The sequence below is a fragment of the Macaca thibetana genome, chromosome 17 (genome assembly GCF_024542745.1).
Source record: "Macaca thibetana thibetana isolate TM-01 chromosome 17, ASM2454274v1, whole genome shotgun sequence".
NCBI lineage: Eukaryota > Metazoa > Chordata > Mammalia > Primates > Cercopithecidae > Macaca > Macaca thibetana.
Window position 1 is genome coordinate 78,435,654 of NC_065594.1, and position 27,356 is coordinate 78,463,009.

The 27,356-nt window shown below is 44.8% G+C and overlaps 1 protein-coding gene and 1 pseudogene across 1 annotated transcript in view; one reads left to right on the forward strand and one right to left on the reverse strand.

Moving 5' to 3' along the window:
- Positions 1-27,356, forward strand: part of UBAC2 (UBA domain containing 2) — an 885,094-nt gene that overhangs the window by 87,887 nt on the left and 769,851 nt on the right. The window lies entirely within an intron of this gene.
- On the reverse strand, positions 15,897-26,456 carry LOC126940282 (dehydrodolichyl diphosphate synthase complex subunit NUS1-like; annotated as a pseudogene).

Consider the following 27,356-nt stretch of genomic DNA (forward strand, 5'->3'; position numbering starts at 1 on the left):
GTGCAACTATATTTAGAAAAATGTGATTTTCTCAATAAAGAATCTTAAAAGTTATGATGTTTGTAACAAATACTATGTCTCATCTGATGATGATTTTTCTTAAGTGGAATCGTTTGTTGGTCTCAGAACTAGCTGCACATAACCTTACTCTAGTGGTAAAGTGAACATCTGAACAAAGAACCCAATTTCTGAGACTTTATATTCTTCCCCAGAGAATAATCAAGTGGGGACACATAAAATAACCAAAAAATGACTATGTGGAGTAAATATCACTTCTGCTGTCAAAAGCACCTTCACATCTGTATAGCTGATGCCTTGGGGCAAAGGGGCTGGAGTTGTATGCTTAGGTGACAGTGGTCGGGCAGGAACGGTGGAGGGCTGAGGGGATGGTAGGACATTCTCCTATAATAATCAACACAACTCTTGCGAACCTGCTGTGTACCAGGCCCCATAGCCTAGAGGACCTTCTTTTCAATAGCTTAGACTAAGCTCTATTTCTCTTTGTACTTTCCTTGCATGTTCACCCAACAAATCTCCAACACTAGATGGACCAAACGTTCACCTGTTGCATCCTGCCTTTGGGCAGCTGAGTAGCTGGGGTAAATCTCTCTGTGTGGCCCGCTGGCTATAGGCTTCAGGTCACTATTCTGCCTGTCTGTCTGTCTGTCTCTCTCCCTATTTCTCTTGTTTCAGAAATGGGTTCTTGCTATGTTGCCCAGGCTGGTCTCAAATGCTTGGCCTCAAGCTATCCACCCGCCTTGGCCTCCCAAAGTGCTGGGATTACAGGCGTGAGCAGCCACGCCGGGCCAGGGTCACCAGTCTCAAATGGACCCTAACTCTGCCTGCAGACACCTCTGCTGCACTACGTGGTCATTCTTCCCAGGCTCTTTACCGCCCAGCACTCCCACTTCCGCCCGTCTCTCTCAGCCGTGACCTTCACTCCTGCTCTCCCAAGAACAGAATCCATCAGAAGAGAGATCGTTCTGAATCTCACTACCATGTCTGTAAACCTATCAATGTTAGACCGGGCTCAGTGGCTCACGCTGGTAATCCCAGCACTTTGGGAGGCAGGTGGATCATGAGGTCAGGAGATCAAGACCATCCTGGCTAACACGGTGAAACCCAGTCTCTACTAAAAATACAAAAAATTAGCCAGGTGTGGTGGCGGGAGCCTGTAGTCCCAGCTACTCAGGAGGCTGAGGCAGGAGAATGGAGTGAACCCAGAGGTGAAGCTTGCAGTGAGCCGAGATCGTGCCACAGCACTCCAGCCTGGGCAACAGAGCGAGACTACCCACCTCCCCCTCCAAAAAAACAAAAAACAAAAAACCTATTGACATTGGTCCAAACCCTCTCTTGTTGTTATAAAGGGGATGTGCCCTTTCTCACATCTGAGTCCGCTTCCTCCACCGCCCCCTTCTCAGTGACCTCATGCTATCTCTGGTTGCCTATCACTTCTGTATCTTAAGTTTCTCATTTTGACTCAGTCTTTCCAATCACCATTTAAACATGCTCATGCCTCTTCCATTTTAAAAGAAACAAAAACAGCCTGGGCACAGTGGCTCACACCTGTAATCCCAGCACTTTGGGAGGCCGAGGTGGGTGGATCACGAGGTCAGGAGTTCAAGAGCAGCCTGGCCAAGATGGTGAAACCCCGTCTCTACTAAAAATACAAAAATTAGCTGGGCGTGGTGGTGGGCACTTGTAATCCCAGCTACTCAGGAGGCTGAGATGGAGAATTGCTTGAACCCAGGAGGCGGAGGTTACAGTGAGCTGAGATCATGCCACTGCACTCTAGCCTGGGCAACAGAGCGAGACTCCATCTCAAAAAAGAGAAAAAAGAAAAACAATCCTTCCTCCACCTCACATACCTCTCCAGCTACCATCGCAGTATCTCTTTCCCTCCACAGACAAATTTCCTGGAAATGTGTTCCATTCCTTTACCTTATCCTCCCTTCTCAGACCCCTCCAACCTGGTGCACACCCCCACCACTCCTCAGAAACCATGTAACCATATTCAATTCACCAATAATCTAGGCAGATATAGTTCATGGGCAATTTGCAGCCCTTTGTCTTTTCACCACCGCACCTGACATGGTTGGCTATGCTGGCTTCTGGAAGCAATCTCTTCCATTGACATTTGTATTATAATGTTCTCCTGGTTGCCTCTGACCTTTGAGGTTTCTCCTTCTTAGCATCCCCAGTGGGCTTAATAAGTATCACGCATCCTTTATTTTATTTGTTATTTTATTTTATTTTAGTTTATTTTTTGAGACACAGTCTCACTCTGTCACCCAGGCTAGAGTGCAGTGGTGCTATCTCGGCTCACAGCAATCTCTGCCTTCCGGGTTCAAGTGATTCTCCTGCCTCAGCCTCCCAAGTAGCTGGGATTACAGCTACACACCACAACGCCTGGCTAATTTTTTGCATTTTTAGTAGAGATGGGGGTTTCACCATGTTTCCCAGGTTGGTCTCGAACTCTTGATCTCAAGTTATCTTCCTGCTTCAGCCTCCCAAAATGCTGAGATTATAGGCGTGAGCCACCACGTCCAGCCTTATCCATCCTTTAAATACTAGAAGCCCTGAAGGGCCAGTTCCAGGTTCTCTCATCCTCTTGCTCCTCTTTACTCCCTTGGGTCTACTATACCATTTGTTTTACCTAATGATTTCCAGCGTACATCTCTAGCCCTCTCTCCTGAGCTCAAGACCTAGAAATCCAACATCTCCCTGCCTGCTCCATTTGGATGTTTCCTAAGCTCAGGAACTCCCCCTAGAAACTCACTTCTCTTCTTGTTCCCAACATCGACTAATCAGACCACACAATCCCTCTTGCTCAAAAACATGGGACCCATCCTTGGTGATCCTTGGGTCCCTTCCTCCTGGTCAGTCAGGGAGTCCTCAGATCCATCCATTTCCTCCATCTGTGCTGTTACCATCCTACCCGAAACCCTTGCTACTCGGTGTGGTTCAGCACTAGGAACATCATTATTTACCTGGGGGCTTGTTAGAAATATGGTGGCTCAGGCCAAGCGTGGTGGCTCATGCCTGTAATCCCAGCACTTTTGGGAGGCCGAGGTGGGAGGATCACTTGGGGTCAGGAGTTCAAGACCAGCCTGGCCAACATGGTGAAACCCTGTTTCCACTAAAAATACAAAAATTAGCCGGGCATGGTGGAGGGTGCCTGTAATTGCAGCTACTTGGAAGGCTGAGGCAGGAGAATCTCTTGAACCTGGGAAGCAGAGGTTGCAGTGAGCCGAGATCACGCCATTGCACTCCAGACTGGATAACAGAGACTCCACCTCAAAAACAAACAAACAAACCAACAAAACCCAACCAAACAAACAAAATGCAATGTCTCAGATGCATCCCAGACACTGATTCTATTAATCAGAATTTACATTTCATGCAACTGCAGGTCATTTACATGCACTTGTAGGTTAGAGAGCATCTCTCTAAACCACTGTTCTCTCTCTCCTGGTCTCCCTGCTTCACTCTTGCCCCTGCCAGTAGACTCTCCACCCAGCCAACCAAATCATGCCTCTCACATACTAAAAGCCCTTCAGTGGCCTCCCATTTTTCTCAGAATAAAGTCTATTCTACCTAGTCTTCCTTTAATAAGCTAGTGATTGAAGATACTGTTGTCTTTTGTCTTTCATCTTTACTAAATCTCTTTTGAGACAAAAAAAATTGACAGCTTTAATTTTTAAAAAGGACCTTAAACCAAGAAATATTTTATTTAATTTTGTTCTTTTTTGTGCAAATGTTACATTTGCTTTGCAAAAGGACTATTTCTCAGTTCGTACCATTATTTCATATGAGAAATGCATACAAAAAGCCCTTAATTATTAAAGAAGTTGTTGTCTTTGGAAAACCCAATAAATCATGCTCTGAAAGCTCCAGAGAAACCCCTTGGATAGATGGGATTAAAATCTGAATGTTTTCATGCATGGAAAATAAAACTCTTTCTAATTTTATTTTTGTATCAGGAAGACAGTGCCCTGGACATGATGGCCACTTCTTTAAAAGAACAGCATCTGATGTGCCCAAATACGTCAAAAACAGGCTCAGCCTTCTGTTTCAATTCCCAGGTCAAAAGCCAGTGTGGAAAAAGGTTTTGTTGTCACTGGTAACCTATGTTCTAGGAAAACAAAGGCACTCTGTTGAGTCCAAAACTCAATTTTTAAAAATGTCTCTTTCATTAGTTCAAATGCAAAGGAAAAGTTTGGGAGTAGAAATATTTTATAAAGCTACAGAATTCCATCCCAAATATAGAATTCAATGCGGATTCTCTTCAAAAGCTTTCTATACGTTGTAATTTGCAGTGGGATTGGGGGAACTGCTGGTAGACCTTCATGAAGTATGTCTGGAATGTTGAATGACATCCTTAGGCACCGCTGTTTTCAGGCAGCAGAGCCCAAGATACTGCCAGCAGGCTGCAGAAGAGCATCTCCAGAATGGCATTGATCCCTCCACATCACTGGGGGGCCAGCATCAGTGCCCTCATAGGGCAGTGTCTTCTTGCCAGGGAGGGCCACAAGCAAAGGCAAGATTTTCTTTTTTCTTTTTAGAGACAGCATCTCAGCCTGTCACCCAAGCTAGATGCAGTGGTGTGATCATAGCTCACTGCAGCCTCAAACTCCTGGCCTCAAGTGATCCTCCCACCTCAGCCTCCCAAGTAGCTGGGACTATAGGCGTGCACCACCACACCCTGCTGATTTTCATTTTTTGTAGAGATGGGGTCTCACTATGTCACCCAGGTTGGTCTTGAACTCCTGGCCTCAAGTGATCTTCTGCCCTCGGCCTCTCATAGTGCTGGAGTTATAAGTGTGAGCCACCACACCCAGCCAAAGGCAAGATTTTCTAGGGACAACTTCAGGAGAGATGACAGTAGCTTCTGCAAAGTAGGAACCAAAGAATCTGAAATCTGTGATGGGTTTGAAGGGACAGAACTTGAGGGGAGAGGAAGAGAAGAATAAAAAATAATCAAACAACACAGGGAAGGAAGCCAGTCAGAAGGACCACATAGTATGTAATTCCACCCATAGGAAAAATCCAGAGTAGACAGAGCCATAAAGACAGAAAAGAGGCCGGGCGCGGTGGCTCAAGCCTGTAATCCCAGCACTTTGGGAGGCCGAGATGGGCGGATCACGAGGTCAGGAGTTCGAGACCATCCTGGCTAACACGGTGAAACCCCGTCTCTACTAAAAAATACAAAAAACTAGCCGGGCGAGGTGGTGGGCGCCTGTAGTCCCAGCTACTTGGGAGGCTGAGGCAGGAGAATGGCGTAAAAACCCGGGAGGCGGAGCTTGCAGTGAGCTGAGATCCGGCCACTGCACTCCACCCTGGGCGACATAGCGAGACTCCGTCTCAAAAAAAAAAAAAGACAGAAAAGAGATTCGTGGTTACCTAGGGCTAGGGGGAAAGGATGGAGGAGTTTAGGGTTGATAGCTAAAGGGTACAGGGTTTCTTTTTGGCATAATGAAAATATCCTAAGTTTTATAATGGCGATGGTTGCACCACTCTGGGAATATACTAAAAGGTAATGAATTGTACACTTGAAGTGAAGGAATTGTATGGGATGTGAATTGTGTCTCAATAAACCTGTTAAAAAGTAAAATTAAATAAAAAGAAAAATTTAAAAATACCCCCCTTAAAAAAGGCAAGAAAGAAGGTTTTAAAGATTTTGAACAGTTATTTCTTGTGATGCATATACAGCTATTTCTCAATTTTTTTCCCCAAGTCAGTTATCAACCATTGGCTTCCTGCTATATAACATGAAGATTTAACTTCTTACACACAATCCCCCCACAGCCCCCTTGCACACATACACTTTGTCCTCCTACCATCCCCTCATTATAGCTGTATTGTAATTTTTGGTAAGATCAATATTCAGCTTTGATGACGATCACATTTATATCTCCAGCAGAATTCTTTCTGCACTCTGGACCATATCCAGGTGCTTACTAAACATCTATACTTTAATACTAATAAGCATCTCAACCTTCATTTTCCAAAACAGAGCTCTCAATCCTCCCTCCAACACCTGTTCCTCCCATTGCCTTTTCCATCTCAGTAAATGGCAAGGCCATTTTCCCAGTGGCTCAAGTCAAAATCCCTAGGACTATCTTTGATTTCGCTCTTATTCTCCCATCCATATCTGATCAGAGAGCAAATCCATTTGGCTCTACCTTTAACACACATCCAGAATCTGACACCTTCTCACCACCTCCTTGATAACCCCTTAGTCCAAGATGCCATTGTCTCTCTCCTGAATAGCGACAGCCATGGCCTTCCAGTTAGTTTTCTTGCTTCTATCCTCGGTCCCATCGAGTCTAGTTTCAACAGAGTTATCCAGTTACAGTAAAGGTCAGACCATGCCACTCCTCTGCTCCAAAGCCTCCAGTGGCTCCCACTGCACTAGGAGAGCACAGGCCAGAGCCTCACAAAAGCCTGCCAGGCCCTGCATGATCCAGCCTCGGCCAACTCTCTGACCTCTTCTCTGGCTGATTTGTTCTCCGGCTCACTCTGCTCTAGCCATATCTGCCTCATTGCTGTTCCTCAAACACTCAGTGCACCAGGCATGCCGCTGCCTCCAAGCCTAGGAGAGAACCTTACCTAATATCCTCCTTTGATATCCACAGGTTTTGTTCTCGCACTTTGTTTTTTTTTTGAGATGGAGTCTTGCTCTGTCGCCCAGACTAGAGTACAGTGGAGGGATCTTGTCTCACTGCAACCTCCACCTACTGGGTTCAAGTGATTCTCCTGCCTCAGCCTACCACGTAGCTGGGATTACAGGCACTCGCCACCACGCCTGGCTAACTTTTGTATTTTTGGTAGAGACGGGGTTTCACCATGTTGGCTAGACTGGTCTCAAACTCCTGACTTCAGATGATTTGCCTGCCTCAGCCTCCCAAAGTGCTGGGATTACAGGTGTGAGACACTGCGCCTGGTCTGTTCTGGAACCTTCTGACTACATTGTTACCTTCTTAGTGAGGCTTTCACTGGCCACCATATCTAAAACTTGTAACCTTTCCCATTCCTGACACTCTCAATGCCCCCTCCCTGCTTTATCTTACTTTGAAAAAACTCATCACCATCTCATATAGTATATACATATTTTTTATGTTTTTATTTGTGTTTATTATGTATGCAAAGAGTCTTCAAAAAGTTCATGGAAAACGCATATTGTGAAAAAACTATGCATGGATTTCAACACTATTTTTTGCATCAAAATAAAACTCATTCTAACTTGGTATAACCTGGTTAAACAGGATCTAGTTTAAAGCACTAAAGATAAGACATCAGTTTGAAAAGAGCCCAGACTGGATTAAGAAAATGTGGCACATACACACCATGGAATACTATGCAGCCATAAAAAAGGATGAGTTCATGTCCTTTGTAGGGACATGAATGAAGCTGGAAACCATCATTCTGAGCAAACTATGGCAAGGACAGAAAACCAAACACTGCATGTTCTCACTCATAGGTGGGAACTGAACAATGAGATCACTTGGACACAGGATGGGGAACATCACACAGCAGGGCCTGTCGTAGGGTGGGGGAGGGGGGAGCGATAGCATTAGGAGATATACCTAATGTAAATGACGAGTTAATGGGTGCAGCACACCAACATGGCACATGTATACATATGTAACAAACCTGCACATTGTGCACATGTACCCTAGAACTTAAAGTATAATAAAAATAAAATAATAATAAAAGCTTTAAAAAAAAAAAAAAGAAAAGACCCCTATCAGAGCAACATGAATTCTGCTACAACTGAAGCAAGAACTAACATAAAATTTATGGTGACACTTAGGTGGAAGAAGGGTGATGTTTTATGAAAAGTTTATGGGGACAATGCCGCCAAAGAAATCTCCAGTTTACAAGTGGCTAACTCGTTTTAAGAAGGGATGAGAAGATCTTAAAGATGAAGCCTGCAGTGACAGACTATCCATGTTCATTTTTGAGGGGAAAAAGTCATCTTGGTCCGGCGCAGTGGCTCACGCCTGTAATCCCAGCACTTCGGGAGGCCAAGGCGGGTGGATCACGAGGTCAGGAGATTGAGACCTTCCTGGCTAACACGGTGAAACCCCATTTCTACTAAAAATACAAAAAATTAGCCAGGTGTGGTGGCGGGTGCCTGTAGTGCCAGCTATTTGGGAGGCTGAGGCAGGAGAATCGCTCGAACCCAGGAGGCAGAGGCTGCAGCAAGTCAAGATCGCGCCACTGCACTTTAGTCTGGATGACAGAGCAAGACTCTGTCTCAAACAAACAAACAAACAAACAAAAATCTTGTGTCCTAATTGAAGAGGACTGATGATTAACAGTAGAAATAATAGCCAACATCATAGACATCTCAACTTTCCATTCATTCATTTATTTATATCAGTATGGACCTATGGATCCCTGTTTTATTCGATAGCGATAATCCTTTACTACCATTATTTGTTTCAATTTTAGAATTAACCCAGATTTGTCAGTGGAAGCCCATTCAAGCTGGTTTCTATGTTCTTTTGACCTCTTTCCGTTATTGCTTGTTATTTCCATATCTTCTGGTACAAGATGGTTCGGCTCATGTAGTATTTTCTCTGCTCCAGCACCGGAATCAGCCATTTCTCCAAAGAGCTCTGATTCTTTACGTGGCAAGTTGTATTCAGGAGTAAGAATCCCGGCACTAGGTGTGTTCGTTGTTACTGGGTGTCACTGATCCCAGAAGCTTTCAGCGACAGAGCCAAGGAATGTGTGTGTGTGTGTGCGCGCGCGCGCGTGCGTGCATGCTTGTGTGTGTGTGTGTAAATGTTCACATTCACTCATTTACATTTATACTTTTGTTTGTTTGTTTTGAGACAGAGTCTCACTCTGTTGCCCAGGCTGGAGTGCAGTGGTGCAATTGTGGCTTACCGCAACCTCTGCCTTTTGGGTTCAAGCGATTTTCCTTCCTCAGCCTCTGGAGTAGCTGGGATTACAGGAGTGTGCCACTACTGCCTGGCTAATTTTTGTATTTTTGGTAGAGACAGGGTTTCACCATGTGGACCAGGCTCGTCTTGAACCTCTGACCTCAAATGATCCACCCACCTTGGCCTCCCAAAGTGCTGAGATTACAGGCATGAGCCGCTGCGCCTGGCCCATTTATATTTCTTTATGTATCTAACTACATATATTAAAAACCATGAGTGCACACCAATCAGTATCTCCAATTCCAAACCAACAATACAGGGTCCATTCTAGTTTTCCCCTTCATATATATATACACACACACACATATATATATACACACACATGTATGTAGATATTTTGCTCTGTTGTCCAGGATGGAGTGCAATGACATGATCTCGGCTCACTGCAACCTCCGCCTCCCAGGTTCAAGCGATTCCCCTGCCTCAGACTCCTGAGTACTGGGATTACAGGCACCTGCCACCATAGTCAGGTATTTGTGTATTCTTAGTAAAGACAGGGTTTCACCATGTTGGCCAGGCTGGTCTCGAACTTCTGACCTCAGGTGATCCATCCACCTCAGACTCCCAAAGGGCTAGGATTACAGGTGTGAGTCACCATGCCTGGCCCTGGCTCCCATTTTCTTCTGTATTTTCACTTATTTGATCAATTTCCCTGTATGTAACTGTTACGGACTGAATGTGTTCCCTTCCTCCCCAATTAATACGCAAATTAATTACATCCAATGTGATTTATTTGGAAACAGGCCTTTGGGAGGTAATTAGGATTAGACGAGATAATGAGAATGGCCCCTCATGATGAGATTAGTAAGCAGAGACTCCAGAGAGCTTGAATGCAACTCCCCATCCCTACGCACCATGTGAGGACTCAACCAGAAGGCAGCCGTCTGCAAGCCAGGAAGAGAGGCCTCCCAGGGAATTTAATCTACCAGCTCCTTGGTCTTGGACTTCCCAGCCTCCAGAATGAGGAAGAAACAAATTTCTGTTGTTTAAGCCCCGCTGTCTATGATATTTTGTTATGGCAGCCTGTATTAGTCTGTTTTCAAGCTGCTGACAAACACATCCCCAAGACTGGGAAGAAAAAGCGGTTTAACTGGACTTCCTTACAGTTCTACATGACTGGGGAGGCCCCAGAATCACAGTGGGAGGTGAAAGGCACTTCTTACATGAAGGCGGCAAGAGCAAATGAAGAAGATGCAAAAGCAGTAACTCTTGATAAACCCATCAGATCTCGTGAGACTTATTCACTACCATGAGAACAGCATGGGGGAAACCACCCCCATGATTCGAATTAACTCCCACTGGGTCCCTCCCACAACATGTGGGAATGATGGGAGTACAATTCAAGGTGAGATTTGGGTGGGGACACAGAGCCAAACTGTATCACAGCCTGCCCCTCTCAGCTGCCCTGCCTGACACACTCTTCAGCACACTGGGCACCAACACCCTGCACCTGGCCAGGCTCCCGCCCCTCACCCCCACCAATACACAGACACTCCCCTCACCCTGCTGAGGTGGTCACTGCCATCGTTGCCCTGTGTACTGACACCTTCCCCATAAGACCGCCATTCTTGTCCACTGGTTAGAACTCCCAGAATGGAATTCTCCACTCCTTGGTCTTACCGGAATATGCTTGGCTGTCAGGGTCTGGGAATCAAGTGTGGGAGTGCACCGTTCAGTGTGAAATGTCCAAGCAATATCCCTGCCCTCAGCTGAGCCCGAAGTTCCTCAGTTCAGGAGAGCTCAGAAGGCTCCTGAACTCCTCAGAGGCAGCCTCTGTCTTTCGCTAAGGAGAGAGGCTGGAGTCTGAGGCTCTAAGTGCTTCTTAAACAACAGTGCAGCCTGTCCTGCCACACCAGCAGCCTGGAAAACCTGAGCCTCCTGAGGGGCACCCAAATCAGCTTACTTCCTAGGGTTCCCCTACCACCAACTGAAACGTCAGCTTTTTTTCTTCTGTTGAGTCAATTGCCGCTTGGTTATCTGCATGCCAGCTAGGTTTTTCTTTATTCCCTCCTGCCCCGAACCATTACCTCTTTAATTTTTCCTTTGTTCTTGTGGGTATATAACTTAAAAAAAAATCCCTTTGCTGGCCGGGTGTGGTGGCTCATGCCTATAATCCCAGCACTTTGGGAAGCCGAGGTGGGTGGATCATTCAAAGTCAGGAGTTTGAGACCAGCCTGGCCAACATGGTGAAACCCCGTCTCTTCTAAAAATACAAAAATTAGCCAGGTGTGGTGGAGCATGCCAGCCAAAATGTAAGGCTCTTACATTTTGTCAGCTGAGGCTCTCAGGAACCTACCTCTGTCTTTTCCCCTAGAAGAGATGGTTCGGTATTCGCTAGTTCAGTGCTCAGGTGACTTTATAGGACATAACTGCCATGAATAACAAGAATCAAGCCAGGTGTGGTGGCTCACACCTGTAATCCCAACACTTTGGGAGGCCAAGATGGGTGGATCACAAGGTCAGGAGTTCAAGACCAGCCTGGCCAAGATGGTGAAACCCCGTCTCTAATAAAAATACAAAAATTAGCTGGGTGTGGTGGTGGGTGCCTGTAATCCCAGCTACTTGGGAGGCTGAGGCAGGAAAATTGCTTGAACCCTGGAGGCAAAGTTTGCAGTGAGCCAAGATTGTGCCACTGCACTCCAGCCTGGGCAACAGAGCGAGACTCCATCTCAAAAAAAAAAAAAAAAAAGAAAGAAAAAAAAGAATTAACTGTACATGTTTCACATTTTCGAATGTTTATTTCATTTAATTCATTCATTCACTGATTTTTTTTTGTTTCAACACCTTTATTAAGGGATAACTGGCATACGCTAAAGACATATTGAAAGTGTAAAGTTGGCTAAGTTTTGACATATGTATATACCTGTGAAACCATCGCTGCAATCAAGATAATGAGCACAGCTTCCATCCCCAATGGTTTCCTCAAGCCTCTCTGCAATCCCTGCACCAGGCAACCACTGATCTGGCCCTGTCGCTATAGATTAGTGTGTATTTTCTAACACAAACCAATTTATGTTTTAGATTCCTAAGTGTCTAACTGCATTTGGATTTCTAACTAATGCAGAGGAGGAGATACTTGGGAGACGGTGTTGTAAACCAAGCCAGGAGTGCATGGCGTTGGCTGCACGGGCTGGCAGCAGTTGAGGGAGACATGCAGTACAGACGGGAAGATCATTGCCCTTGGAATGCTGTGGCAACAGATGTAGTCAAACTGGCCCAGCAGTATCTTGGATTCCTTATCGTTCGGATTCCTAATTCCACTCAGGTGTCAGATAGTATGTACTCTTTCTTCCTGGCTTCATTTGCTTAGCATCACTATTGTGGGATTCACCCATGTTGTTGTATGTAGAGATATAGTTCATCCTTTTTTAATGCAAGCAGTATTTCATTATATGAATACATGAATTTTTTTTTTTTTTTTTTTTTGAGACAGAGTTTTGCTCTTGTTGCCTAGGCTGGAGTGCAACGGCGTGATCTCAGCTCACTGCGACCTCCGCCTCCTGGGTTCAAGCAATTCTCCTGCCTCAGCCTCCCACGTAGCTGGGATTACAGGCATGGACCACCATGCCCGGCTAATTTTTTATTTTTAGTAGAGATGGGGTTTCTCCATGTTGGTCAGGCTGGTCTCGAACTCCTGATCTCGAATGATCCACCAGTCTCAGCCTCCCAAAATACTGGGATTATAGGTATGAGCCACTACGCCTGGCCTGAAAATTTGATAATTAACTTATTGTTGATGGATTTCAGGGTTGTTTCCAGTTTTGGCTATTACAAATAAAGCTGGTGTAAATATTCATGACAAGTCTGTGTATGGACACAGGCTGTCATTTGTTTTGGTAAACATCTAGGAGTAAAATAGCTGGATCATATGCTGTATGTGCATTTAACATTTCAAAACATAGAACATTTGTTTTCCAAATGGCTGTAATTTTTTACAATCCCACCAGCAGTGTATGAGAGTTCCAGTTGCTCCATATTCTCACCAACATTTGCTATGGTCATTTACTTTCGTTTTTTATTTTTATTTTTTTGAGATGGAGTCTCACTCTGTCACCCAGGCTGGAGGGCAGGGGCGCGATCTTGGCTCACTGCAACCTCCGCCTCCCAGGCTCAAGTGATTCTCTTGCCTCAGCCTCCCAAGTAGCTGGGATTAAAGGTGCGTGTCACACCCAGCTAATTTTTGTATTTTTAGTAGATATGGGGTTTTGCCATGTTGGCCAGGCTGGTCTGGAACTCCTAACTTCAAGTGATCCACCCACCTCAGCCTCCCAAAGTACTGGGATTACAGGCGTGAGCCACCGAGCACGGCCAAGTATTTTTAATTTTAGCAATTCTAATAGATGTGTAATGGTATTGCTTTGTGGTTTTGTCTTACATTTCCCTGATGACTAAAAATAGCACCTTTTCATGTGTTTACTTGCCATTCATATATCTTCTTTGAATATAAGATAAGGTGTCTTTTCAAATCTTTTGTCTATTTTTAAATTGATTTTGTAATTTTCTTACTATAGTATTTTGAGAGTGCTTTTATCTCCTGGATACAAGTCCTATGTCAAACAGATTGTTTGCAAATATTTCTTCCTGGTCTATGACTGGTGTTCTCATTTACTTAATACAGTCTTTCAAAGAGCAGAAGTTTCTAATTTTGGCAAAATCCAATTTATATTTTTTTCTCTTATGGATCATGTATTAGGTGTCATACCTTAAGAATCTTTACTTTACCTAAATTCATGAAGATTTTCTTCTATAAGTTTTAAGTTTAGTATGTTTCATATAGGTCTACGATCCATTTTGAGTTAATTTTTGTAAATGGTTCAATGAATCATTGTATCAAGGTTCATTTTACTTGCATATTAATATCCAATTTTTTTTCCAACACTATTTCTTGAAAACCCTACCGTTTTTTCTCTAAATTGTCTGATTTTTTAATCATTTTTATTTCATAAAATCATAAATGGGGTTTTGTAACCCAAAGTTGAAATGTTTATTCTTCATAGCTTCAGAATTTGATGAGCAACTCTAGACTATGCTTTCCAAACCAGTCTTCTTGGCTATTTTTCAAACTTCTGAGGTCTAGCATTAAACTGCTTGATTCTAAATGTATGATTTTAGATAACTATTCTCCATTGTTGACAAGAGTTTTCTGAAAACAGTCTATCAAATATAAAGAATGGTTTCTAAGAATCAGTAGTGACTTAAGAAGTATTAAACACTTATCAATAAATCAGTTACTCATTTTAAAAATAACAGAACCAGTGCTGTTCTCTGTCATAAAAGAGAACACGTAAAATTAAATTGTTTTTATAGATTTGGTAATCTTTTATTCCCCACACAGGCCTTCAATCCTACTTAAAGACCTTTGATGCACAGTAACCATCAGGATTTACTGAGTAAAATCCCAGGTATTAACCATGGCCCTAAAATGTGCTATTCCAAAGAGAAAGAGGTTCGTTGATGGAATTTTTTTTTTTTTTGAAGATGGAGTCTCGCTCTGTTGCCCAGGCTGGAGTGCAGTGGCATGATCTCAGCTCACTGCAACCTCCAACTCCCTGGTTCAAGCGATTCTCCCCTCTCAGCCTCCCAAGTAGCTGGGGTTACAGGTGTTTGCCACCAAGCCCAGCTAATTTTTATATTTTTAGTAGAGATAGGGTTTCACCACATTGGCCAGGCTGGTCTCGAACTCCTGACCTCTAGTGATCCACCCACCTTGGCCCCCAAAGTGCTGGGATTACAGGTGTGAGCCACCACACCAGCCAGATGAAAATATTTTTAAAATCAACTTTGCGTATAACATGGCATACTGCCCACCAAACAAAAAAGAAAATCTAAATCTTCTTCCTTTTATAGCAGTGCCCACCTTTACTCTGAAGATTACAACGTATTCACCTTTTATGCTTGTTTGTTTTTTTGACTGCCTAATCTAATATTTAACTTTTAAAAATTCTGCATTTCAATGTAGTAAGAGTTATTTTTCAAATGATCTTCACAGTCTGGAACACAGACACCAGAGCAACACTCTCAAGTCACACTGTTTGACCATAATGAAGAGAAGAAAATGGACTGATATCTGAAGATCTGTATTCCTTCTGCTCTGAAGGTAAGGAAGTTTTTAACATGGGAGCAACACAGAACTTCATTCCTCTGGAGCTCCTTTCAATGCAGAATGCGGCCGGGCGTGGTGGCTCACGCCTGTAATCCCAGCACTTTGGGAGACCGAGGTGGGTAGATCACAAGGTCAGGGGTTCGAGACCAGCCTGACCAACGTGGTGAAACCCCGTGTCTACTAAAAATACAAAAACTAGCCGGACATGGTGGCGGGCGCCTGTAATCCCAGCAACTCAGGAGGGTGAGGCAGGAGAATCACTTGAACCTGAGAGATGGAGGTTGCAGTGAGCCAAGATCGCGCCACTGCACTCCAGCCTGAGCGACAGAGCGAGACTCTGTCTCAAAAACAACAACAATGAAACAAACAAACAAACAAACAAAAACCCCACAGAATCCTTCAATTCAACAAGTAAATATCCTATTCTTAAAAAGTAAAGTTTGGTCACTAAGAAGGACTGAACAAAAATTATTCCCCTCCCCCCAAACACAACTAGAGCAGCTGTAATCAGGCCCCCTTCTCCCCACAAAAACAGGGAAGTTGTCGGGGCTGAAGACTTTAAGTGTGACATTTCAGTTCCTAAAACATCGCTGCTGCTTGCTCAAAGTTCTAGGTCTATGTATTTCCTTCTCCAATATGTCCCCATGCATAAGTTTATTTCCATACATACCAACATGCACATATGTGCACTCACACATGCACACACAGACACACACACACACCTTCTCTCAAGTCAGACACTTGTGTTTGTTGATAAATCATGAGGATTATGGACTAGGTGTGTATAGGGTTTCATAGGTGCTTTGTAAACATCAGAGTCACTTGGGTCCTTTTCTTTAAAAGCCTAAAATCCAATTATGCCACAAATGACCACTGCTTTGCCACACGCTGGTCACAGCTGCATACGGATGAAGGGAAGAGAAAAAGTCCTCAGAACTGATGTTTAAGTAGGAAGGCAAAGAGACAATCTCAGACAATCTGATGTGCCAGGGAAGAAAGTTTAATGCGCTGTCCACAGGACCAAACTTCAATACTAAATCAGGATCAGGAGAACCATTTGAACTAAGTAAACTGCCTAACATAGCTACATCCACATCTGTGGGGGTCGCTTTTGCTTCTGGGCTACTAACTGGCAAACGTCCTGAGTAGCTCTCAGAATATCTGCTTTTCCGTCTACTGGGGACGGCACCTTCACTGCCAAATGGCAATTTAGAACTTCATCATCTTTGTCGTTACTATTTGCAAACTCTGGTGAGTATTTTGAACAATCTAGGCCCAGAATTTTTGCTGTTGTTTTAAAATTTCATCCATCAATCTGGAATTACTTCTTTTGAAAAGGTTGGTGGTTGTAGACGCGAATGTAGGAGGTGGCCACAGCCATACACCACACCACGAGGCGTGCAACGTCCGAGAACCTGGGCTCTTGCTCCACCATGGTATCACCAGGCCCATGTGCACATCTAAATTGTTTTCTGAATCTTCGTTGAAAATCAGTTGTTCAGATAGGTGTGGTCTATTTCTGGGCACTCTATTCTGCTCCTTTGGTCTATTTGTCCATCTTTATACCAATCCCACATTGTCTTGATGACTGCAGGATTTAATAAGTCTTGAAATCCAGTCGTAATAGCCTTCCAACTTTGTCAAAGTTGCTTTGGCTATTCAAGGTCCTTTGCATTTCTATATGGATTTCAAAAGTGGCTTGTCGGCTGGGGGTGGTGGCTGAAGCCTGTAATCCAGCACTTTATAAACATCACTTTGTAAACCGCCAACGCAGGTGGATCACATAAGGCCAGGAGTTCAAGAGCAGCCTGGGCAACATGGTGAAACCCTATCTCTACTAAAAATACAAAAATTAGCCTGGTGTGGTGGTGCATGCCGATAGTCCCAGCTACTCAGGAGGCTGAGGCAGGAGAATCGCTCGAATCTGGGAGGCGGAGGTTGCAGTGGCAGAGATCGCACCACCGCACTCCAGATTGGGTGACTGAGTGAGACTCCGTCTCAAAAAAAAAAAAAAAAAAAAGAAAAGAAAAAGCGGCTTGTCAAGTTCTGTGAAAAAGCCTGCTGGAATTTTGATTGGGATTGCACAGAAGAATGCATTTCTGAGCGTTTCTGAGAGATGCATCTTCAAAGGTAGGACAGGGGCTAGCTCCTATTTAACACTGGCAAACCCTGGGGAACTAATCCAGTGCTCCCTTGACTGGCATTTTGGGGACATCTTTTGTATAACCAGCTCACACCCAAATCAGGACACAGCCAGCCTCCCCGCCCTGCTCTTTGGCCAGGTTCACATTTCTGTCTCACTGAATCTGCATAGGAGAACAGAGGCATCTGCAGCTCACGAGCTGCTCATTTGCTGGTTAAGTGGGAGCCCCACTGTCCCCACCCCACACAGCAGTGACATGAGGGATGGTGAGATTTCTGAACCAGTAAATCCAATTGGCCCCTGGCTGGTCTGTTACTGAGGTATACAAGCCTAATGCCTACTAGTTTTCTGGATGGAATAGAAAGGTTAAAACTCTACTTAAAACATCAAGCATAGGCCGGGTGCAGTGGCTCACACGTGTAACCCCAGCACTTTGGGAGGCTGAGGCGGGCAGATTACCTGAGGTCAGGAGTTTGAGACCAGCCTGGCCAACATAGTGAAACCCCATCTCTATTAAAAATACAGAAATTAGCCGGGCATGGTGGTGCACACCTATAGTCCCAGCTACTTGGGAGGCTGAGACAGGAGAATCACTTGAACCCGGGAGGCAGAAGTTGCAGTGAGCTGAGATCATGTCACTACACTCTAGCCTGGGTGACAGAGTGAGACTCTGTCTCAAAAAAAAAAAAAAAAAAAAAAAAAGCATGAAACAACACTGCCTTTATCTATTAAGCTTACAGCATTTTCCACAGAAGACATTTTTTCATCCTGGTAGACAGAAATCCCTGCTATTTCTCTGAGATGGGACAAGAACGCTAGACTACTTTTTAAAATCCAGTCTAAATTCTCTAATGCAAATCCAGCTATGATTTCTTTCTTCTTTCTTTTCTCTTCTCTTTTCTTTCCTTTCTTTTTTCTTTCCTTTCTTTCCTTCCTTTCCTTTCTTTTCCTTTCTTTTCTTTCTCTCTTTCTCTCTTTCTATCTCTCTCTCTCTCTTTCTTTCTTCTCTTTCTTTCAGCCAGAGTTTCCACGCTTGTCCAGGCTGGAGTGCAATGTTGCCATCTCAGCTCACTGCAACCTTCACCTCCCTGGTTGAAGCGATTCTGCTGCCTCAGCCTCCCGAGCAGCTGGGATTACAGGTGCCCGCCACCACGCCCGGCTAATTTTTTTGTATTTTAGTAGAAATGGGATTTCACCATGTTAGCCAGGCTGGTCTTGAACTCCTGACCTCTGGTCATCCTCCTGCTTCGGCCTCCCAAAGTGCTGGGATTATAGGTGTGAGCCACCGCGCCCAGCCTGTCTATGATTTCTTAACAAGGACAAGAAGGGGAAACCTGTTCATTTTCCTAAACTACTCTCTGTCTACACAATCCCTCCTTGGTCCCTCACACGAAGCACTTACGGTCTATCCAAGGTCCTGACTTGGGGAGCTGACAGGATGCTCCAGAAAGAGACAGAGACGTATCGTCAGGACCACTCTTCAGATGCCTCAAAACCTGTTTCTGTTTGCAGATGACCCTGGGTCTAACTATCATGGCATTTTTGATCCTCCTATTGTTCTATTAATCCACAGTAATCGTCTTAATGTGTGAAATCCAAACTTGTTATGTAGGAAGTGCTGTTGCTGGGAATTGAGAAATAGAATTTTTTGGATCACAAAAGCAGCATGGAGAGGATTTATGGAAAAGTTGCTGTAAGCTGCTGTGGTTACAGTTTAGGAAGTGTGGTTATTCGAATAATCATTTTGAGCCTATTTTTTCTCTTAAATACTGGGAAGAGGATTAGGGCCAGTATCGCCTTCTGCTGAGGTTGTTAGCTCTCCTCCCTCACCGGCCAGTGAAGGAGGGCCTCCAAAGGAAGCCTCCGCCCTGGGTATCTAGGTGGTTAAGCTATTTCTTGGTACCAGCCTTACTCTTCATGAATCTTCTCTTTATTCATTCAGTTCCCTGGGGATTCCATCTGATTTCCTTTCCTCTTCACATCTTTTATTAATTATCTACCCCGTAAAGTTCTTCTTCCAAAACCAATTCCAAAGTGGAAAGAATTTGTCAGTTTCTCTTCTTGCTGTCCCTTATTCTCTTATTCACAAATATTTACTGAACACCTATGATGTGTTCATCAATGTTTGAGTCAGACTCCATCTCTGTCCTGGTGAAAATGACAAGAGTGAGGCAGACAGATACTAAACAAGCAGACAACAATATGTACTTGAACGGAAGATGCATGGTATTCTAGATTTTAATATTTCTGAAATTGAAATGCATCTTATAGGTGATGATGAGAGGGAGGGAGGGAGGGAGAGAGGGAAGGATTAAGAGAGAGAGAGAGAAACCTCCAAGTTAGAGGAGAGCAGTGTAATATAGTTATTCTTTAACACTTTTAGGTTTTACCTCTGCCATTTGACTGAATGCATCTAAATAATTTGCTGAAGCTGCTGTCTTTTTTTTTTTTTTTTTTTGAGACGGAGTCTCGCTCTGTCGCCCAGGCTGGAGTGCAGTGGCGCGATCTCGGCTCACTGCAAGCTCCGCCTCCCGGGTTCACGCCATTCTCCTGCCTCAGCCTCCCGAGTAGCTGGGACTACAGGCGCCCACAACCGCGCCCGGCTAGTTTTTTGTATTTTTAGTAGAGACGGGGTTTCACCGTGGTCTCGATCTCCTGACCTTGTGATCCGCCCGCCTCAGCCTCCCAAAGCGCTGGGATTACAGGCGTGAGCCACCGCGCCCGGCAGAAGCTGCTGTCTTATATTGCATTCCTCCCAGAGGCAGAGCCTGGGACAAGGGCTTGCATATGGGTGTTTGTGTGGACTAGTGATCCTAGAGAACAGAAGTAAGGGATTATGCAATGTGGAGGAGGGGAAGCCAATGGCAGGTGCGTGATGAGTCAGTTGGCACATGGGCAAGTGGGGTGCAATCCTTCTGGAGCCTTCTGATGGGCCATGTAGAACAGGCTCTAGAATTGCCCACCCTAGAGGTAGAAGGGGAAGCATTTATCCACCAGCTTTACGTTTCCACAGGCATGGGTACCACACTGCAGAGCTGGAGAAGTCTAGCTATGTGAGGCAGCTGAGGTGAGGTGCCTTCAGATTACACCTGCTGCTGGGCCAATGCTTGGAGACAGTGGTGAACTGAGAAGAGGAGATGCAGCAGAAATAATGTTTGATACAGGCCAGGTGTGGTGGCTCACACCTGTAACCTCAGCACTTTGGAAAGTCAAGGTGGGCGGATCATCTGAGGTCAGGAGTTCGAGACCAGCCTGCCCAACATGGTCAAACCCCATCTCTACTAAAATACAAAAATTAATTGGGCATGGTGGCATGTGCCTGTAGTTCCAGCTACTAGTGAGGCTGAGGCAGGAGAATTGCTTGAACCTGAGAGGCAGAGGTTGTAGTGAGCTGAGATAATGCCACTGCACTCCAGCCTGGGTGACAGAGGGAGACCCTGCCTTAAAAAAAAAAAAAAAAGTTCAGTACAATTGTTATTTTTTTCTCCTATTTGCTAAGAATGTTCATAGCAGCTTTATTCACAATAGCCCCAACCTGGAAACAATCCTGAAGTTCATCAACAAGAGAATGCATAAACAAATTGTGGTATATCTGTCCACTGAAATCCTGCTCAGCCACAAAGAAGAATGGACGACTGATACATGCAACAACATGAGATAGGGTCTTGCTTTGTTGCCCAAGCTGGTATTAAACTCCTGGCCTCAAGTGATCCTCCAGCTTCAGCCTCCCAAAGTGCTGCGATTACAGGCATAAGTCACTGTACCCGGCCTACAAGATTCCACTTACATAAGTTAAAGAACAGGCAGGCTGGACATGGTGGCTCACACCTGTAATCCCAGCACTTTGGGAGGCTGAGGTGGGCAGGTCACTTGAGCTCAGGAGTTCAAGACCAGCCTGGGCAACACGGCAAAACCCCATCTCTAATATCTCTAATAGAAAAATTAGCTAGGCATAGTGGCGTGCACCTGTAGTCCCAGCTACTTGGGAGGCTGAGGTTGGGGCATTGCTTGAGCCCAGGAAGTTGAGGCTGCAGTGAGCCAAGATTGCACCACTGCACTCCAGCCTGGGTAACAGAGGAAAACCTTGTTTCAAAAAAAAAAAAAAAAAAAAAAAAAAAAAAAAAAGAGCTGGCCAGGCATGGTGGCTAATGCTTGTAATCCCAGAACTTTGGGATGCCAAGGTGGGTGAATCATCTGAGGTCGGGAGTTCAAGACCAGCCTGGCCAACATGGCGAAACCCTACTAAAAATACAAAATACAATCTCTACTAAAAATACAAAAATTTGCTGGGCATGGTGGTGTGCACCTATAGTCCTAGCTACTCAGGAGGCTGAGGCAGGAGAATTGCTTGAACTGAGGGGACAGAGGTTGCAGTGAGCTGAGATTGTATCACTGCATGCATTCCAGCCTGGGCAATACAGCAAGACTCCATCTCAAAAAAAAAAAAAAAAAAAAAAAAAAGAGCAGGCAAAGCTAATCCATTGAAGGGGAGGTGATTAGAGCAGTGGCTGTCTCTGGTAGAGTACAGGGATTAACTGCAAAGAAGTATGAGAGAACTTTCTGAGATGATAGGAATTGCCCATATTTTAATAAGTATGTGGACTGTATGGTTTATGCACTCATCAAAACTCATTGAATTGTATGCTCTCTTTATTTCTTTATATATATATAGAGAGAGAGAGAGAGCGAGAGCGTATATATAAAAAATTGTATGTGCGCTCTGTCTCTTTCTATATATGTGTGTGTAAATTTTACCTTAGAAAAAGAGCTATAAAGAAATAGTTAACTCTAGGTAGTAGACGCACTTCTCGCATGGTAAAACTTATCTCTGGAAGTATTTTCTGTGTCCTCAAGTCTGTAGCAGATGATAATGAGAACTATGCTTCTTGCTCTTGTAAAAGGGCATTATAAATATGGACAGAGCGAGATGGGCGGATCACAAGATCAGGAGATCGAGACCATCCTGGCTAACACGGTGAAACCACGTCTCTACTAAAAAATACAAAAAAACTAGCCGGGCGAGGTGGCAGGCGTCTGTAGTCCCAGCTACTCAGGAGGCTGAGGCAGGAGAATGGCGTAAACCTGGGAGGCGGAGCTTGCAGTGAGCTGAGATCCGGCCACTGCACTCCAGCCTGGGTGACAGAGCGAGACTCCGTCTCAAAAAAATAAAAATAAAAATAAAATAAATAAATAAATAAATAAATACGGACAGAGTGAAGACTAGAATGTACCCTGTGGTGTTGGATGTATCCATGTGAACTCATGGTTTTCTATGGATTAATAGAGATAGAGACGGACCTACGTATATATGTTTATATACATGTGCACACACACACACACCATTTCCTAGCTCTATCTGCTGAAAGGGCCTAGAAGCAATGACACACTAGGAAGAATGAGCATGCTTAGAACTGGGATCTTGGTTTCTAAATGCCATTCTCTACTAAGATAAACCAGGGCTCTTTTTAGAAATGGCTGGCTCTAGGGCTGGGGCAGGGGAAGTACAAAATGACCCTGAAACATGTTAGATAGACAGTAGCTCCAAGGCTGATGGAGAGTATCAAAAAGACAGTGGAACCAGCTTGAAGGAGTCCCCAGTGGTCAAACATGGGGGCAACCTGAGCATAAAAATAAACAGTGATAGTAATGGAAATTAGTAGTCACGGAACTGATGATGAACTAAATTAAGAGTATTCATCACTAAACTAAGAGTATTCATCAATAAAATGAAGCAGGACTGAAGTAGCAGCAATTGGAGACAGCATCATTAATGTCCAGATAAACAGCATCCTTTCCCCGAACTGCAGGATCCCAACAATCACAAGGGCAGCCAAGTCACCAAGAACTTCAAGCTGCCAGTCAGACTTCGGCAAAGTACCCGGCTTAGAATCCGCCAGGCGTGGTGACTCACGCCTGTAATCCCAGCATTTTGGGAGGCTGAGGCAGGTGGATCATGAGGTCAAGAGTTTGAAACCAGCCTGGCCAACATCGTGAAAGCCCATCTCTACCAAAAATATAGAAAATTAGCCGGTCATGGTGGCGCACACCTGTAGTCCCAGTTACTCCAGAGGCTGAGGCAGGAGAATTGCTTGAACCCTGGAGGTGGAGGTTGCAGGGAGCTGAGATCACACCATTGAACTCCAGCCCAGGCAACAGTGGAAGATTTCGTCTCAAAAAAAAAAAAAAAAAAATCCTCTGTGTTAATTCTAGTCACTTCTAACCCTAGTACCAGTAACTGTAGCATGCTTAGTAGCTGTGGAAGGTATGAATCTTGACTCACAAACTCAAAGTGTACATAAAGTATCAATTTCTTTGTTTTCATTATATCAAACTAAATCTTTCAACTCCTCAGCCTCCTAGGCTGGGAGAAAATTACATTGTCATTGGTGTTAAGGTCTCTTCTCTTCCCAGCTCACAGCAGAAGTTGGACATTCTCTGTGGTGCCTAAAACAGGCAAGACACCATCCTGTGTTTTGTGTTCTCTTTATCTTCACTCTCTCTCTCTCTTTTTTTTTTTTAGATGGGGTCCCTTTTTGTTGCCCAGACTGGAGTAAAGGCTCACCGCAGCCTTGACCTCCCGGGCTGAGGCAATCCTCCCACCTCAGCCTCTTGAGTAGCTGGGACTAGAGGTGCATGCCACCATGTCCAACTAATTTTATTTTATTTTACTTTTATTTTGACAAGGAGTCTCAGTCTGTTGCCCAGGCTGGAGTGCAGTGGTACAATCTCGGTTCACTGCAACTTCTCCCTCCTGGATTCAAGCGATTCTCTTACCTCAGCCTCCTGAGTAGCTGGGATGACAGGCGCGCACCACCATGCCTGGCTAATTTTTGTATTTTTAGTAGAGATGGGGTTTCATCATGTTGGCCAGGCTGGTCTCGAACTCCTGACCTCCTGCTTCTGCCTCCCAAAGTGTTGGGATTACAGTCGTGAGCCACCATATCCAGCCTTATCTTCATTTTTTATACCCGCCAAGGTTTCTTTCAGTCTGGTTGGTCTCTGCTTCCTTGAGGCCGGGAGCCTTATGGTTGGGGCCCTGCTCATCAAGTCAGCCTTTCTGAAATCTTCACAACCTGGGAGAAGCAGAGAGCAGAGCCCACTGGCTGGAAGAAATCCCTCCTGCTGCCTTTTGTTGCCTCTAAGGCAAAATGCTTCTCTCTCATTGGTGTCCTCAAAAGAGGAGCACATTATCTTCTTTGTGAACTCCAATTTAGAAAAATAAAGCCCAGGGAAAAAGCATTTTAAAAGCAATTTCACCTTATCAGAGTAGCCCCAATTTCCTCTGAGGCACAGGGTTAGTGGGGGACATGGGGGAGCACACAGGTCCTGTCTATTTTGGGATGGAGAGGAGAAGCGTTGGAAAAATTATTCCAAGAAATGGCCCTGTCACATAGATCATAAGTGATCCTGGCTGTTTGTAAAGTGAAAACATATGGCTTGCACATTAATCATGGAGAAGAATTGAGAGAGGGCTGGGTGCAGTGGATCATGCCTATAATCCCAGTGCTTTGGAAGGCCGCGGTGGGAGGATCAATTGAGGCCCAGAGGTCAAGACCAGCCTGGGCAACATAGCGAGACCCTGCCTCCACAAAAAATAAAATAAAAACCAGCCTAGCATGGTGGCTCACATCTGTAGTCGCAGCTACTCAGGACGCTGAGATGGAAGGATTGCTTGAGCTCAGTCGTTCGAGGTTTCTATGAACTATGATCATGCCACTGCACTGCAGCCTGGGTAACAGAGTGAGACTCTGTCTCTCATAACAATAATAATAATACTAAAGAGAGGATATGAGTTTTTAAATCAGTTTTAGGTCCTTTAGGGGAACTTTGTGGTCCACTGATGAGCCCCAATCTTTCTTTGAGAATCCTGATGTGGTCCTTTCCTCTATTCATGGAAGATACGCATCACAACATCCCTCCCACAGCCGTCACCCAAGCTCCTGCTTGAACAGGTCTGGGCACAGAAACAGCTGCCTCCCAGGTCCTTTCTAAACAGCTCCCATTGAAGGCAGCTTCTGCCTCTTTAACATCTATTCACTGATCCAGCTTTCACCCTTCGGAGCTTTCCTGAGTTTGTCTAGTTTTCTAGCAGTGGTTCCAGAGATGATTTTAAAGTTTTTACAGAACTCTGGGGGTATAATCTGCTTGGGCCTGGAGTCTTAAACTCATTTAAAACATCTGTTTTTTATTTATTTATATATTTATTTGAGACAAGGTCTTGCTCAGGCTGGAGTGCACTGGTGCTATCTCGGTTCCCTGCAACCTCCGCCTCCCAGGTTCAAGCGATTCTCGTGTCTCAGCCTCCCGAGTAGCTGGGACTGTAGACACGTGCCACCACACCTAGCTTATTTTTGTATTTTTTGTAGAGACAGGGTTTCACCATGTTGGCCAGGATGGTCTCGATCTCAAGTGATCTGTCCACCTCAGCCTCCCAAAGTGTTGGGATTACAGGTGTGAGCCACCGCGCCTGACCTCATTTAAAACATCTAGATCTTGTCTTGTGAACTCTATCTAGGACTTTATGCCCTCTTAAGGATGTGTGTTCTCTTCATTCTAGTTGGAACATTTTTATTTTAAAAAATTAAATTGAAATGAAATAGTTCTACTTTTTTCTCTCATTGCCTAACTTTATTCTCGTTATACAGTGGAAGTTTCTACTCACGTAAATTCCTGGAAGAGCTAGATTGTTAGACTCTGGGTCCCACTTTCGTATTCCCAAGAGGGAGAAGCTATTGGCCTGCTTTAAAGCTTGGAAGTCTTTTACAAAAATAGAGAAAAGATGGCCAAGAGAAGAAAAAGCCAATAAACCCAACACCCAGACCCCTTCATTGATAATGGAAAAATAGAAGTGTAATCATGTATACCAAACATTCCACTGGCGGGCTGGGCGTGGAGGCTCATGCCTGTAATCCCAACACTTTGGGAGGCCGAGGTGGGCAGATCACCTGAAGTCAGGAGTTCAAGACCAGCCTGGCCAACATGGTGAAACCCTGTCTCCACTAAAAATACAAAAATTAGCTGGGCATGGTGGTGGGCGCCTGTAATCCCAGGTACTCAAAAGGCTGAGGCAGGAGAATTGCTTGAACCCGGGAGGTGGAGGCTGCAGTGAGCTGAGATCGCGCCACTGCACTCCAGCCTGGGCAACAAGAGTGAAACTCCATCTCAAAGAAAAAAAAAAAAAAAAAAAAAACTGCCTTTTCCACTTAACAATATGCCTGCTAAGGCCCGCTTTCCCACACTCACCACTGAACATGATCCCCAGGCGTGAGCAGCGAGTAACCTCTTCATTCTTCTTCTTATTCAAATACATCTATTTTTATAAGCTCTTGAATATTTGTTCTTTGGGTTCTCAGGATTATTTGTTCAGTTCAATAACCATTGTTTACTTGATTCTGTGTGCCTCCTTCTGTCTGTGTACACTATGGTTTATCATCTGTCCTTGGGGGTGTCACCCATGCATGACCCTGCTGTCTTTAGATATCTTCCCATTTCTTTTTCAAAAAAGAGCATCGCTTGTCATTTTGTTATAGATTCTTCAGAATTTTGCTTTTGTGAAGCCTTTGTGCCTCTTGAGCCAACTAAGCTTTGGAGTGGAGTGAGATCTATTTCTTTTCCCTGGACTTTTTTTTTTTTTTTTTTTTTTTTGAGACGGAGTCTCGCTCTGTCGCCCAGGCTGGAGGGCAGTGGCGCCATCTCTGCTCACTGCAAGCTCCGCCTCCCGGGTTCACGCCATTCTCCTGCCTCATCCTCCCGAGTAGCTGGGACTATAGGCGCCCACCACCGCGCCCGGCTAGTTTTTGTATTTTTTAGTAGAGATGGGGTTTCACCGTGTTCGCCAGGATGGTCTTGATCTCCTGACCTCGTGATCCACCCGCCTTGGCCTCCCAAAGTGCTGGGATTACAGGCGTGAGCCACCGCGCCCGGCCGGACTTTTTTATTTATTTATTTATTTTTCAGATGGAGTTTCACTCTTGTTGCCCAGCCTGGAGTGCAATGGTGAGATCTTGGCTCACCTCAACCTCCGCCTCCCAGGTTCAAGCGATTCTCCTACCTCAGCCTCCCGAGTAGCTGGGCTTACAGGCATGCGCCACCATGCCAGGCTAATGTTTTGCATTTTTAGTAGAGATGGGGTTTCTCCATGTTGGCCAGGCTG